Here is a 14,210-nt window from a genome sequence, read left to right as displayed (position 1 = left end):
CTAAATTTACCTTTGATCTTTAGTCCATGAAAAATTATGTCTCGACCCCTTCGCTCCTTCCCAGAATAATTATGCCCAAATATGTTGGAGGCCCTACCTGGCGAATGGGGAGTTGATCTTCTGTTGTTATGTGACATTTTTCCAATAAGGGCTCTCCTCCTCCCCCGACCGGCATCTTGCAAGATAACGACACTCATTAGTGGTGTTAGTAGTACTATCCTTGTGATATTAGCAAGCAGGAAGATGCGATTGCGATGGTGTGCACTGTAGCCTTTGTGATATTAGCAAGCAGGAAGATGCAATTGCGAAGGTGTGCGCTGTAGCCTTTGTGAGTGGTTCCGTCTTGTTTGCAATTACACCTTGATTCTTGATGACCAGCATAACCGCATTGCCAGCACACAATCGAGGATTGTTTGCCTCATTGTACATTGGACCAGTCTCGACCACTTGTTGGTGATTGGCACCGTGCATAGGAACCGATAGTTTAGATTTGTCTCTGGTAGTAGGCTGTGAATGTGAGGAATCCAATGAAGCGGTAGAGGTATGCAAGACTTATATAGTTCCACCTGCGGTGTGAGAGGTTGAGGTTCAAGTACTTGCCTGGCGAGTGATTCTCGATCCTAGTCTTTCTGCTATCACCTTTGTGACGTCTAACAACTCGTCTCCTGGACTAAATCCTATCTGTAAGGTTATTTCCTGTTGTTTACTATCCAGTCAGTTGAAAAATCTAAGGTAACCCATTAAGTCTCCAAAATCTTATAAGTTAAGGACATGATTTCTATCACTACGAGTTACCCATGGAGTATCTCGCAATAAATGGCTTATCTCTGAGCTTGTAGCTTTGCTGCAGCTGCTGCCTCAAACAGTGTAGCATCTTTAGCTGGAATTTCCATATTCTTCTGCATTTGTTTGAGGAGATTAGAGAGGCCAGTGAGAGACCCGGCCTTCGAATGAGTACAACAGAGCTGTGTTCATTTCTGACGGAATTCATTGAATGTGGTACAGCGATCAAATTAACCAGCTCGGAGCACAGCTCCCATTTGTGATCTGCCTTGATGAAACCGGCCTTTAAAGAAGCAGATTTTTAAGGGTTCGGTCATGATTTGGGGATCGTGAATATCTGTTTCGACTTCTCTGAGGAAGTCATAGATAGACACAGAACTATCTTGAGTAGTGTACTTTGGGCGGTTCCCGTCGTCCAGATGTATGGACTGTGGAGAGGGAGCTGGGTTCGCCATCGCTGGAAGAGTTTGAGGTTGGGAAGTTATGGAATGTTGTAATGTACTGGGTTGAGATGCTGAGAAAGTAGTGGTAGTTGTGTGTGGTAGAGTTTGGAGCTGTGTTGATGTAGCAGAAAAATTATCAGGAGAAGTTGGAGAATGGACAAAGAGAATTTCTAATGAATCAATTAAAGAGGGTGGTGTATCTGGATTTATTTTATCTAGATTATAATCCGGATATCCTTGAAGAGTAGTAGGATGGTGTATCCGAATTTATTTTATCTAGATGATTATAATCTAGATATTCTTGAATAGCGGTAGTGGTAGTAGCGGTGGTAGTGAGGGTGACGTTAAAGAATTCAGTGGTAGGTGTTGTATGAGTGGTTACGCTGGGTTTTATGTAAGATCTCTCGCTATGGAGACGAGTTAAGGTATTAACATCACCGAGATCAACATCCTCACTTTCACCCTCAAGTTGCAGGCGAACAGAAGTGAGATCAAATTTTTAAAGTATATCATGTAGTAAAGTAAGAAATTTTATATTAATAGTTATGAGAGTGAAATATGTATTATACAATGAGGGTATGAGGGAAGAAGAATACTTTTTATACAATGCTGGTGAAGGGGAATATGCACAATGAAAGCAGATATGAAAGAAAATAGCTTGGGTGAAGAATGAATAAAGTGAGAGAGGAGTGTGATGAATGAAGTGGGAGAGAGGATTGATTAATTTGAATCAGACAATGCGATATAGTGAACGAAAGCAGATGAATAATAATATGAGTCACAATCTGTAGAGATTACCTTAGATAATCTCTACAGAAAGTCAAGGTAGGGACAGATGAAATGAAACATTGTATTTACCTGTGCTGAATACCAAATCGTCACTGAAGGAAGCAAGAAGTTAGCTGGCTAGAGGAGTAACTTCAGTAAGGGCAAGTCCCTCCCATGCAGTGGAACCGAGACTCTGGTTGGAGAGAGAGGGTAATGACGTCATTACTGAAGTCCACCAATCTGAGGCTACGTGGAGCACTAGGTGATCACAGCTAAGGTGTTGACTGAAGAAGGCAACGATGACGTAGAATTCACTGATGATTTCCCTCTGGTGTTTGGCACATCAGATACTTTATATGTTTCTAGGGTAGGTCATGAAGCTATATAACAATAATGGCAAAATGGTATTTGGAACCCAGTTCCAGAAATAATGTTATTTCTTCGACATAACATAGCCATAGGCGTCTTGTTAGGGTCGGGGTGAATGCTGTGTTTTAAAATGTTGCATCCTACTAATGGACGAAACATCTTGCCAGGAGGCATTTGGTAAAGTATGTAGTAGTCTTACAACTTGTATTTAAATAAAGACTGCCTTCATGTGCTTGTGTATGGTATGCTGTTGCCAAGATGGTACGAAGTTCATGACGTGGTTCAGGTAACATTATGTAGGCAAGGTATGTTAGGAAGCGTGCCCATTAATCCACATGAAAATGGCAGGACAATTGAAACTGTCAATGGATAATACCTGTAATTAATTCAGTTTTAGTTTGCTGGTGGAAAAGGCTGTGCTGTATTTGTTTTATGGGTGAAGCAGTACCTGTGAATGTGGTGTATTTGTCTTGTAGGTGAGGCAGTACCTGCGTCTGTGCTGTATTTGTCTTGCAGGTGAGACAGTACCTGCAACCTGAAGTAGAAAAGGAGGAGGAGCTTTGCAGTGGCACGGGGAAATCGCCATTCAAAAGGAAAAGATGTGCATCTTTGGTTGTTGCCTGTTGCAGTCTATAGTCCCAACACAGAATTAACTATGCCACTAATCTTGTATAACAGCATGACAAGTGATGACAAGGAGGAGGTTACAACAGTTAACTATTCGTGGTTGCTTGTCCATAGGTGGAAGGACTTATGTCATGCTGGTTCCTGTAGTTGCAATGTGACTGACATAATGTCATTTGTTGTTCATTTTTAAGTGTAAGATCCTAGAAAAATATCACTGATGTATTAGATGGGCACCTGGGGCTGTGTGGGTGCGGTGTTGGGGCCTTTCAACTGCATATCTTGCAACAATCTTTTGTGTCAGCTCCCTCACAAACCCTTCAAAGGTTTCCTGAACTCCTGTTGTCATGGCGTGAAGGTGGTGGCAATTCAGGGCAGTAATGTCAAGCAGGTGAAAGAATAGTTTTTTGTACCACTTCATCGTGGTCCTGGCACACTCGACAGTGAATATCATGGAGGCTGACTGGTCCACCAGGCGCATGTTGATATTATAATCAAGCACACACTCAGGTTTCCATACATGGCATGTGTTCTCGCTCCGATAATCTACCGACTCTGTACGGTGCATCAAGGGGCGGTGAACCGTGGACAAGAGGCGGACTTCTCTATTGTGGTTCCACACAGTTGCAAGGATATTGTTTGCCTGGAAGAAGACAACCTCATTTCTGTCAAGTTTCTGCCCCACCTTGACCATGTGACGCCGGTTCACCTTGACGGTCCCACATATCCCCGTGCCATGCCTGTGTAGATATCGAGTGAGAAGAGGGCTAGTGTACCAATTGTAAAGGTAAAGGACGTGAGCACGATGAAGATAGTCTTCTATCATTGTCTTTACTACTGCTCCCGAAAGACCAATACTCCGATCTTCTATTATGTCTGTCTGTGCACCGGTGTACAAGACTATGTCTTGCACATACCCAATCCTGCAGTCACACATAACAAAGATCATGAACCCAAAACGGTGCTTTTTGCTGGGTATGTACTGCCGAAATGAAATATTGCCTCTCCACAACACGAGACTCTCGTCTATGACGAGGTCTCTATAGGGATAAATGAGGAACGGAATGTCTGACTTAGGTGATCAAAAACCAATCTAATTCGCCTCATCTTATCTGTGTCATTAGCATTTGCAGGATCAGCTGCATCATAGAAATGGAGGCGGCTTAGAATTTGCTGAAACTGATTACGGCTCATTGCTTGGCCAAATATTGGTGTAAGCATAATAGGGTCCCTTGTCCAGTATGCAGGAATTCAGTTCTTTCGTACAATACCCATCATAAGTACTAAGGCCAAAAACAAAAACATTTCTGCAAGGACGACTGGGTAATCATAGAGGATTGAATGCCTGCTCCTTGTGCCCTGTCTTTCACTCTCACACCGCTGGCTGTTAGCGAACCGGTTTGTTTGATCCACTATTTCCTCCACAAAAGCTTCACTGAAGAAAAGGTGAAAAAAATCCAGCCTGGTTGAATTTGGATGAATACCGGGAGCAATGCATCCAGCACGCCCCTGCTTAGTGAATGGGTGAATGAGGGGAGTAAAATCACTCCCATCCTCCCAATTCCAAGACACAAATTCCTCGTCCCGATCGTGCCCATCCTTGCCTTCATCAGGGTGGGGAGGAGATGATGGTGGGGGAGGTTGGGGAGGAGGAGTGCGTAGGGCTTCCCGACTCGCACTCCTCTTCCCTCTACCTTTACCCTTCCCCATTCCCTTACCCTTGCGACCGTGGGGAACATCAGGGGGCTGTGGGGAGGAAGCCCAGGAATATTGGGGAGCATAAGACGTGCTGGGGAGTGGCTCCTCCTCACCTCCCTGCTCCATCACCACACCACGTGACTCACCACCCACCCTCACTGCCCCAAGTGATAAGCCCCGCCGCCTCACACCACCATGTGACTCACCCCTGCCACTCTCATTTTCCACACTCCTCCCAGCACTTTCCCTTTCACTCCCCACTCCCTCAACGCCACTTCCGCCATCCCCAAACAAAACACTAGGCCCATACCTGATAGAACGATGTGGTGTGCGCTCTGGGCCGCGATGAGTAATAACTTCACGGCTGTATCACGTGGCAGCACGTTCCACGGCTATGTCCTCGTCCTCGTCCTCGTCCTCATCCTCGTCCTCGAAATCGGGCTCCATATCACGTAGGGGCTGGCTAGAGGATCTTGCATGTTTTTGTGCAGCCCGACCCTCTCCTGCAGCACGATAAGTTACGTAGCATCGCTTCCTGGGGGACAGGACTTCCTCATCACTGGTGCTGCTTTCCACATCCTCTGGTTGGACATAATCTTTGTCCATCTCCTTGTCATCGAGTGGTGAATCACTGTCGCCAGTAAAGGCATTCAAGGCGGCTTGAATTTCCTCCTTTGAGAGACCTCTATGCGCCATGTCTGACCGGGACCTTTGCTAACAGGTGAGTGACCGAGCTGCAGGTGAGCGCGGGTTGCGTGGGGTTGCCGAGTGTCCCCGCCTGGTGGCAGGTAGGGGAAGGTCGTGCGATGCTACATACCAAAAATCAAGCACGAATTTTGAAAATTGTGGAAATTATGGAACTTGCAATTGCAAAACGTACCGGTACGTCGACGGGACTGGAAAATGCAAAATGTTGCAACGTAGCCATACGTTGATGGGATGACTCAGGTTAAGGAATTGTTGAACTTAGAGGATGGAAGTGATGCTAGTATAATTGGCTGGGGAATGACTGGGAGAAGGAGGGAGGTGAGAAGACAGGAAGAAATCAGTAGGATAGAAGTTGTGGAAGCAATGATGAAAGTTAAATTGGAGAAAGCCCCAGGAATTGATGGAGTGTGTGGTGAAATGTTGAAGCATGGGGGAGAGATAGTAGTAGAATGGATGTGGAAGATGTGCAGATTGGCCTGGGAGGAAGGTAGAGTTCCGGAGGATTGGAAGTCAGGTATAATTTTTCCCTTGTACAAAGGAAAAAGGGAAAAAGAAGTGTGTGATAATCATAGGGGCATTTGTCTTCTTAGTATAATTGGAAAAGTGTATGGTAGGATACTTATTGACAGAGTTAGGGAAATAACAGAATTAGTTGGAGAAGAACAGGGAGGCTTTAGGAAGGGAAGAGGTTGTGTAGATCAGATATTCATTCTTAGATCTTTAGTGGAAAAGTTTCTAGAGAAGGGAAAGAAGTTGTATGCGGCTTTCATGGATTTGGAGAAAGCATATGACAGGGTGGATAGACAAAGATTGTGGAAAGTATGAAGAGTATATGGAGTACATGGGAAGTTGTTGAATGCTGTGAAGAGTATGTATGATGGTGCTAAGGCTGCAGTGCATGTGGATGGTGAACTGAGTGAATTTTCCTCTTTGATGGTTGGTTTGAAACAGGGATGTGTCATGTCTCCATGGTTGTTCAATCTGTACATGGATGGGGTAATAAAAGAGGTACAAGGTAGGGTAGTGGATGTTGGAATGGCCCTGGTGAGAGAGGGTAGTGTTTGGAAACTTCCTGTACTGTTGTTTGCAGATTATACTGTGTTGTTGAGTGATGACGAAGGGGAGCTGCAAGGTTTGGTGGATGAGTTTGGGAGAGTGTGTAAGAAACGGAATCTAAAGGTGAATGTAGTGAAGAGTATAGTGATGGACTTCGAGAGAGGTGAAGTCAGTGAATGTACAACGAGGTTGGATGGTGAGGAATTGGAAAATGTGAGTACGTTTAAGTACTTGGGTAGTGTGATGAATAAGGATGGAGGTTTGGAGGGTGAAGTGCTTGAAAGGTTACAGCAGCGAAGAAAGGTTGCTGGTTCCTTGAAAGTAGTGATAAGAAGCTGGGAAGTGAGCATGGAAGTGAAAAAGTTACTTCTTGACAGTATTGTAATACCAACTCTAGCGATGGAAGTGAAGCTTGGACGTTGTTGGAAGGGCACAAGTCAAGAGTGAGAGCAGTGGAAATGAGTTATTTAAGAGGAACCTGTGGAGTCACATGGAGAGACAGGCTGACAAATGAGGATATAAAGGAGCGTTGTGGTGTGGATGTGGATGTGATAGGAAGTGTTAGGAGGAATATGCTGAGGTGGTTTGGCCACGTGGAGAGGATGGAGGGTGAAGAACTGACGAAGAGAGTGTATGTGAGTGAGGTGGAGGGGGAAAGAGGGAGGGGGAGGCCGAGGATGAGATGGAGGGATGGGGTGGAGAGGTATATGAGAGAGGGGTGTGTGAGTTGGGAGCAGGGCAGTGAAATGGCGGGAGACAGGGCGACTTGGAGGCGTTTTGTTTGTGGCCAGCCCGAAAGGGATTGAGGCGTCTGGCAATAGATAGATAGATAGAATAATGATAAAATTCACTGGTTATTTAGTGGCAATAGTGAAAATAAAGTATATACTGTGAGTTAGCGTAAATGCACCAATAAGTTATTTGTGGTTTACTGTACTTAATGTTCGACATATCTAAATGTGTTCAAACATTGAGTCCATCAATATCAGCCACACATTTACAACATAATAAAAGGGCAAGAAATTCTTTACATAAACTGTCATCAGTGCATCTGTGTTTGGGTAGTACGGGTTGTGGCCACCAATTGCAGCCTAGCAACTTGTAATCCTACGCTTCATTCTGGCCTCTAGTTGACGTAGTATGAACTGTGGAAGCCTCTCGCACTCTTCTTTTACCGCCAAGATCAGTTGTCGTCTGTTTTGTGGTTGGAGTAATGCAACGAAAGGCACCTCATAAGATAATCCCACGCACTTTCAGTTAGGTGTGAATCAGGTGAGAAGGCAGGCCATGGCAATATGTTGACATTCTCAGCCTGCAGAAACTCAGTTATGACTCGAGCAGTGTCTGGACGAGCGTTATCTTGTTGCAACGTTGTTACGCCAGGATGGTCGATTGGTCACTTATTAACGGGATTGCATGGGTTCTGAGAACATTGTCGATGTGTCCTCGAGCCATCAGGTTACCTTCGATGATCACTAATGGTGTTTTGTAGTCTCGTATATGAGGGGTAGGCTGTAGCACCAGTCGAGCAGGGTAGTACTTCCAAGGTGGATGAAAGCACAGTACACACTACACTTCTTTTTTCAAAATTAAAAAACAAATCATGGATTCAGATAACACAGCCTCGGAGCCTCCAGGGGGGGGAGACCATAAATGCCCCCACTGTCCGCCCCTCCCCCGGTGACGACTTGAGCTACCTGGAACCACTATCTGATTCACCTCTTCTTCATTTCTGCAACATTTGCAGCCTTTCCTCTAACTTTTGCTCTGTTGAGCACCACCTCTCCTCCTCTAACCTCACCATCTTTTCCTGACTGAGACTCAGCTGTCTGAGGCAACTGACAGCAAACCCTTTTCTTTATCCTCATACTTTCTCTATACTCATTTCAAAACCTAAGGTAGCTGCTCTGTATATATACGCAACGACTTATCTTGCTTTCATGTTCCTAAACTTGATTCTTCTGAATTCTCTACACACTGGCTTCGGCTTTCCTGTCATTCTCTGACTAAATATATTGTTACGGAACAGAGAAAGATAATGTACACTTTAAGTGAGAATACAAAAAAATCACAACTGTCCCGTAAAGTTCCAGGTTCAAAACAAAAGAGTTAGGTAAAATTACAAGTTAAAGTTTAATGCTCAAACTAACAACTAAACATTCAGGACTCATAAGGATAATGTAATGGCAAATAACAGGTTAAATGTATGGTTAACTGCAATAGCCTCTATTAACACGAAATTAGCAAGAGTAAATTTATCTAAGTCAGCCCTGATAAAATGAGAAAGCACTGGATAATGCTCAGTTAACGCAAGATATATTATTACAGATACAAAAGTATTATTACCACTGGCTGACAATATGAATTACAAAACTTTACTAGGCCTACGAATCAACACCTTATGCTATACAGTACAATAACAAAATGTAATAATTCTTATACTCAAATTACACAGTTGCTAGATGGTTGGAGACTTCCTGAGCACTCACAATAATAACAACTGTACAGGGGAGGACAGAGATGTGAGCAAAATGAGGAGTAGATATAAATGGCAATTAATTTAGAGACTGAGCTCATTATATAGGGGCCGGCAGAGCTTGATACAACTTGTAAGAAGGACGTGCAAATGAAGCCAGAGGAGACAAAGAGTTGACACTCCTGCTCTGAACAACAGAAAGAACGACTTACTTTACTATAAGGGAGGAAGGGGGGAGTGAGGTAGAACACGCTCGTGATCAAACATGCAGTATACTGTATGTTAGAATTACACAAAGGATGATGAAATCATAGGCTATGTAACAATATCTGTGCTGTTTACTTATCCCCTAACTCTACTAGCTATCAAATATTCTTCGACTATCTTACTTCTATGATGGAACACATTCTATCTATTTCTCCTTTCTCTGAAATCTCCATTCTAGGAGATTTCAATGTTCACCACCACCTTTGGCCCTCCACTCCTTTCACTGATCCATCTGGTAAACAAGCCAACATCTTTTCTATCCTTAAGGACCTAGAGCAGCTTGCACAGCACCCTACCTGTATCCCTGACCACCTTGGAGAGAGCTCCAACATACTTGATCTCTTGCTCACAACTAATCTTTCTGCTCACACTGTTAATCTTTTCTCTCCGTTGGGCTCCTCCGATCACAACCTTATTACCTTAACCTGTCCTATCACTTCGGTATGGCCTGTGGACCCTCCAAAGAAACATCGTCTGTGGCAATTTGGAGCTGCAGAATGGGAGGCCCTCAGGCAGTACTTCTTTGATTTTCCCTGGAATGATTATTGCTTCCATAGTCGGGAGCCATCGAGTGTGCCTTGTGTATTACGGAGATTATTCTTTCAGGCACGGAAGCATACATTGCTTTTTCATATCCTTTGACTAATGCAAGAAAGCCTTGGTTTAATCACGCTTCTTCTAATGCTGTCCACATAAGGAGAGGGCTTATAAAAGGTACTGGAGCCATCCCACTCCTGAATCACATTTTTTATACGTTTCTGCCCGGAATCGTGCTAAGTCTGTTCTTTGCTCTGCTAAAAATAATTTCATCCATAATAAATGCTCTCAACTCTCCAACTCGAATTCTTTCCGCTCCTTGTGGCACCTTGCCAAAAACCTTTCTAACAACTTTACCTCATCATCCTTCCCTCCTCTTTTCTACTCTGATTGTTCTGTAGCTATTTCTGCTACTGATAAAGCAAATCTCTTCACTCAGACTTTCTCCTCCAACTCCATCTTAGACAATTCCAGTGCTGTTCCTCCATCACTTCCCCCCTCTGACTTCCTAATGGCTGATATTAAATTTCTTCAGCTGATGTATTCTCCGCCATCACAGACCTCAGTACTAAGAAGAACATATGGGCCTGATGGAGGCCCTCCTGTTATCCTCAAGAACTGTGCTTCTGTGCTTACACCCTGCCTAAGTAAACTCTTTCGCCTTTGCCTGTCAACTTGAACTTTTCCTTCTTGCTGGAAGTTTGCTGTCATTCAGCCAGTCCCAAGGAAGGGTGACCATTCCCAACCCTCTAACTATCGTTCAATTGCTTTTACATCCTTTATCCCAAAAGTTTTCGAGTCAATTCTTAATAGAAAAATTTTAAAACATCTTTCCTATCACAACCTTCTTTCTGATCGTCAGTATGGATTCTGCAGGGTCACTCCACAGGCGATCTTCTCACTTACCTTTCAGACTCCCAGTCATCCTCCTTTGGGGACTTTAGTGAAAGCTTTGCCATGGCACTTGACATCTCAAAGGCTTTCGATCGAGTCTGGCATAAATCTTTAATTTCCAAACTGCCCTCTTACAGTTTCCATCTTTCTATCTGTGCCTTCATCTATAGCTTCCTTTCTGGTCGTTCTATAGCCGCTGTTGTAGAGGGTTTTCGTTCTCCTCCTAGATCTATCAACAGTGGTGTTCCTCAGGGCTCTGTCCTATCACCAATTCTCTTCCAATTACTCATCAATGATCTAGGCTGCACTTCTAACCCTATCCATTTGTACACTGATGACTCCACCCTTCACCTTTCCATTTGGTTTCCGCAACGTCCATCTCAGCAGTTACTTCAACAGACAAGGTATGAGGCTATGGCACACCTAATGTCTGACTTGGCTTGTATCTCTGATTGGGGTAGAGATAATCCTGTTGTTTTTAATGCATCAAAAACTCAGTTCTTACACCTATCAACCCAATAAAATCTTCCACAGGTGTACCCACTATTGTTTAATAATATTCAGCTTAATCCTGGATCGTCTTTAAACATGCTTGGGGTTTCATTCACTCGGGACTAGTTTTGGAAAGATCATTTTATATCTCTTGTAAAATCTGCTTCCATGAGATTGGGTGTGCTAAGCCGACTCCTTTCCTTCTTTACCCCTGCAGAGATGTTGACTTTATACAGAGGTTTTATCCGCCCCAGTATGGAGTGCAAGTCTCATGTGTGGGGAGGCTTCCCACATACAGCTCTTCTCAATAGGGTGGAATCAAAGGCTTTTCTTCTCATTAACTCTCCTCCTCATACTGGCTCCCTTAAACCTCTGTCTCTTCGCCACACTGTTGCATCTTTATCTCTTTTCTATCGCTACTTCAATGGTCACTTCTCCTCTGAACTGTCTGCATGCATTCCTCCACCTCTACGACAAGCGCGTAGCACCAATGTAGCAACAAACTCTCATCCCTTTTCTGTCCAGCTCTCTAATGCAAGAGTTAACTGTTAATCCCAGTCCTTCATTTATGCAACAGGTCAACTCTGGAACTGTCTCCCTCTGACTGTATTTCCTGCTTCCTATGATTTCCAGTCATTCAAACTCAGTGTGTCCAGGAATCTCGAAATGATCGGATCTTGAATTTGGCTCTCTCTTGTATCTTGTTTTTCTCTTGGAAAGAACAGTTTGTGGGCTCGTGGCCTTTGGTCTCTTCTTCTTGGGATAAAAAAAAAAGTGAAATCTCTGCCTATGCCATGATGCCAGGTCTACCCCTGTGGCTTCCCTGTCCCTCACAACAATCTGTACAACATTCATTACGTCACTCTCAAACATGCAGACGTCCGTCAAAGTGATCCACACAGAAACGTCAATCATCAGTGAAGAGAACAGCTGTGGTAGGTCTCCATATTATAATTGCAAACCATAATAGATAGATAGATAGAGAGACAGATAGAAGCAGGAAGTCAAATGATGAGAAGGTGTTGTGTCTGCGAGAAGCGAGCAGCGCTAAACATGCTTACACGGAGGAAAGCTGACGACAGCGGCCAGTAAGGAGATGATGCAGTTAGCTGTCAGCAGTCCTCTCGTGAGAAAGGTCTGGTTGCCATGAGGAACATACGTGACACATCCTTACTACACCAGATTTTAGGAAAGAGAGTTTAGAAGGAGACAAGCGACCCTAGAGAGAGGTCGAGACGGAGATTAGCCTTAGAACAGGAAGAGAGAGAGAGATAGCGAGACAGGGAGGTAGCTACCCAGGACTTATACTATTATACCTGTTTAATATTTCCAAGACAAATAAAAATAGTCCCATACTATTCTTTACCTCTCCCGTCACTACATGACATCTGGTGGATAAACTACTACAAGATATAAAAGCCGCTCCACCACAAGTCTAAAATATACTTCTCTACAAGTAACTACAAAGTTGTTATGACATTTGGTGGCAGCGGTGGGTCTTTTGGTCCAACGTTCATGTTGGCTACACGACTGTAGCCTGTTTCGACCATGGGCGAGTGAGAGATCCAAAATCCTTACGGGTCTACGTGAGTATAGGCCAAACAACAGCAGTCGCCGCTGTATGATTGACCTGTTTATCCGATGATTATGTCGACGTGCTTTTTGTGCTGCTGACAGGAATCTGTCTCGAAGATGCAGCATCTGGATATGGTTACCTTGACATTCTGCTGTGACATGTCCTCTTCCAGAACGATGTCGGTCGTCAACTCAGCCTGTTTCATGATGCCTGTGGATGAGCCTGACAATAGTTGAACGATAACCCACATACTACAGGCTGCCTCACGTTGCGCCATGCCACCCTTCAGCATCCCTAAGGCACGATGACGTTTAGAGCATAACAAACGTGGCATGCTGGCAGTCTTTCAGGAACCAACAGACCGTATTCCACTTACACACGACCTCACCTTCGTCGTGCACATAAAACAACTACATGTTCCTTTTCCATCAATAGGCAGTGAGCGGAATAGGTTGAATTGGTTAATCTTATCTCTGAGACTCTGCTTTGTGAACAAAATGAATATTTTTTGTCAGATGGGTGTTGTATGGGTACATGATCTTACCAATTCAGATCAGTGTTGGAAACATTCAACGGTACACGAATTATTGGAACTGCATTGGGTGATGCGTTTGCACTGACTCTCAGTATACATAATAACACCTTTAGCCACGAGTCTCTCTCTCTCTCTCTCTCTCTCTCTCTCTCTCTCTCTCTCTCTTTGAAAACAAAAGTTAGAAACAGAAGATACCATTTTATTATTTTGAAGAAATCAGGGAAGATGTTCTGCTGGGAAACTAATAAAAAATATTTAACTTTTATGAGCCAATACATGGTAATAAAAAAAAAATGGTTTAATGGACATTCAAACAAACTAATGGGCCTAGTAGCAGACGTGCAAATTTGAAGATTAACAAGCAATAACTTCGGGACATTACTGATAATGTATCTATCATGAAATTTTAAGCAGAATGGAACAATCAGACTTGTTAAATGACAACGGACATCAAACCAATAAATGTAAAAATATAATTAATAAATTTTCTGTGTATCTATATATAGCCAGATGCCATAATCCCGTAAGGGGTGGCAGTTTGACTTTTAGTTGTTTTAAGGGGAGAGGCACTAACTCTCCACCAAAGCACTTGTTGACACGTAGGGAACACGTATGGGTTGGCTATATGACTACCATCCATCGTAGTAAATGTTTTCCTGGCTTACAGAAAACCATTAGGCTTGTTACTCAATGTAAAACCACTGAAAATGAAAGGAGTAATAAAAAGTGACAGAAAAGATGGGAGAAAAAGAAAGAGAGGATTATAGATATAAATAAGAATGATAAAGGTGCAAATTACCAGAGAAGACATTAAAGATAGTGAAAACAGCCTCAGGTTTATTAGGAAGAATTTTACTAACTGGCAGTATGAGGTGGAACTCAGCTGCAGTAAGGCATAAATAAATGAATAAAACTCTATAGCCACACTTGACAGTTCTCCCAGGCCTCAGGATGACAAAAAGTAGAGAGAGCCAGGACCACCAC

General features: G+C 43.5%; 1 protein-coding gene across 1 annotated transcript in view; it reads left to right on the top strand.

Annotated features, from left to right (window-relative positions):
• LOC145394190 (acetylcholinesterase-like) overlaps positions 1–14,210 on the top strand; it is a 138,749-nt gene that overhangs the window by 55,705 nt on the left and 68,834 nt on the right. The window lies entirely within an intron of this gene.

The sequence above is a fragment of the Coenobita brevimanus genome, chromosome 3, assembly GCF_032717465.1.
Source record: "Coenobita brevimanus isolate Jiangsu-jjx chromosome 3, ASM3271746v2, whole genome shotgun sequence".
NCBI classification, from domain to species: domain Eukaryota; kingdom Metazoa; phylum Arthropoda; class Malacostraca; order Decapoda; family Coenobitidae; genus Coenobita; species Coenobita brevimanus.
This window is presented reverse-complemented; position numbering and strand designations above follow the sequence as displayed.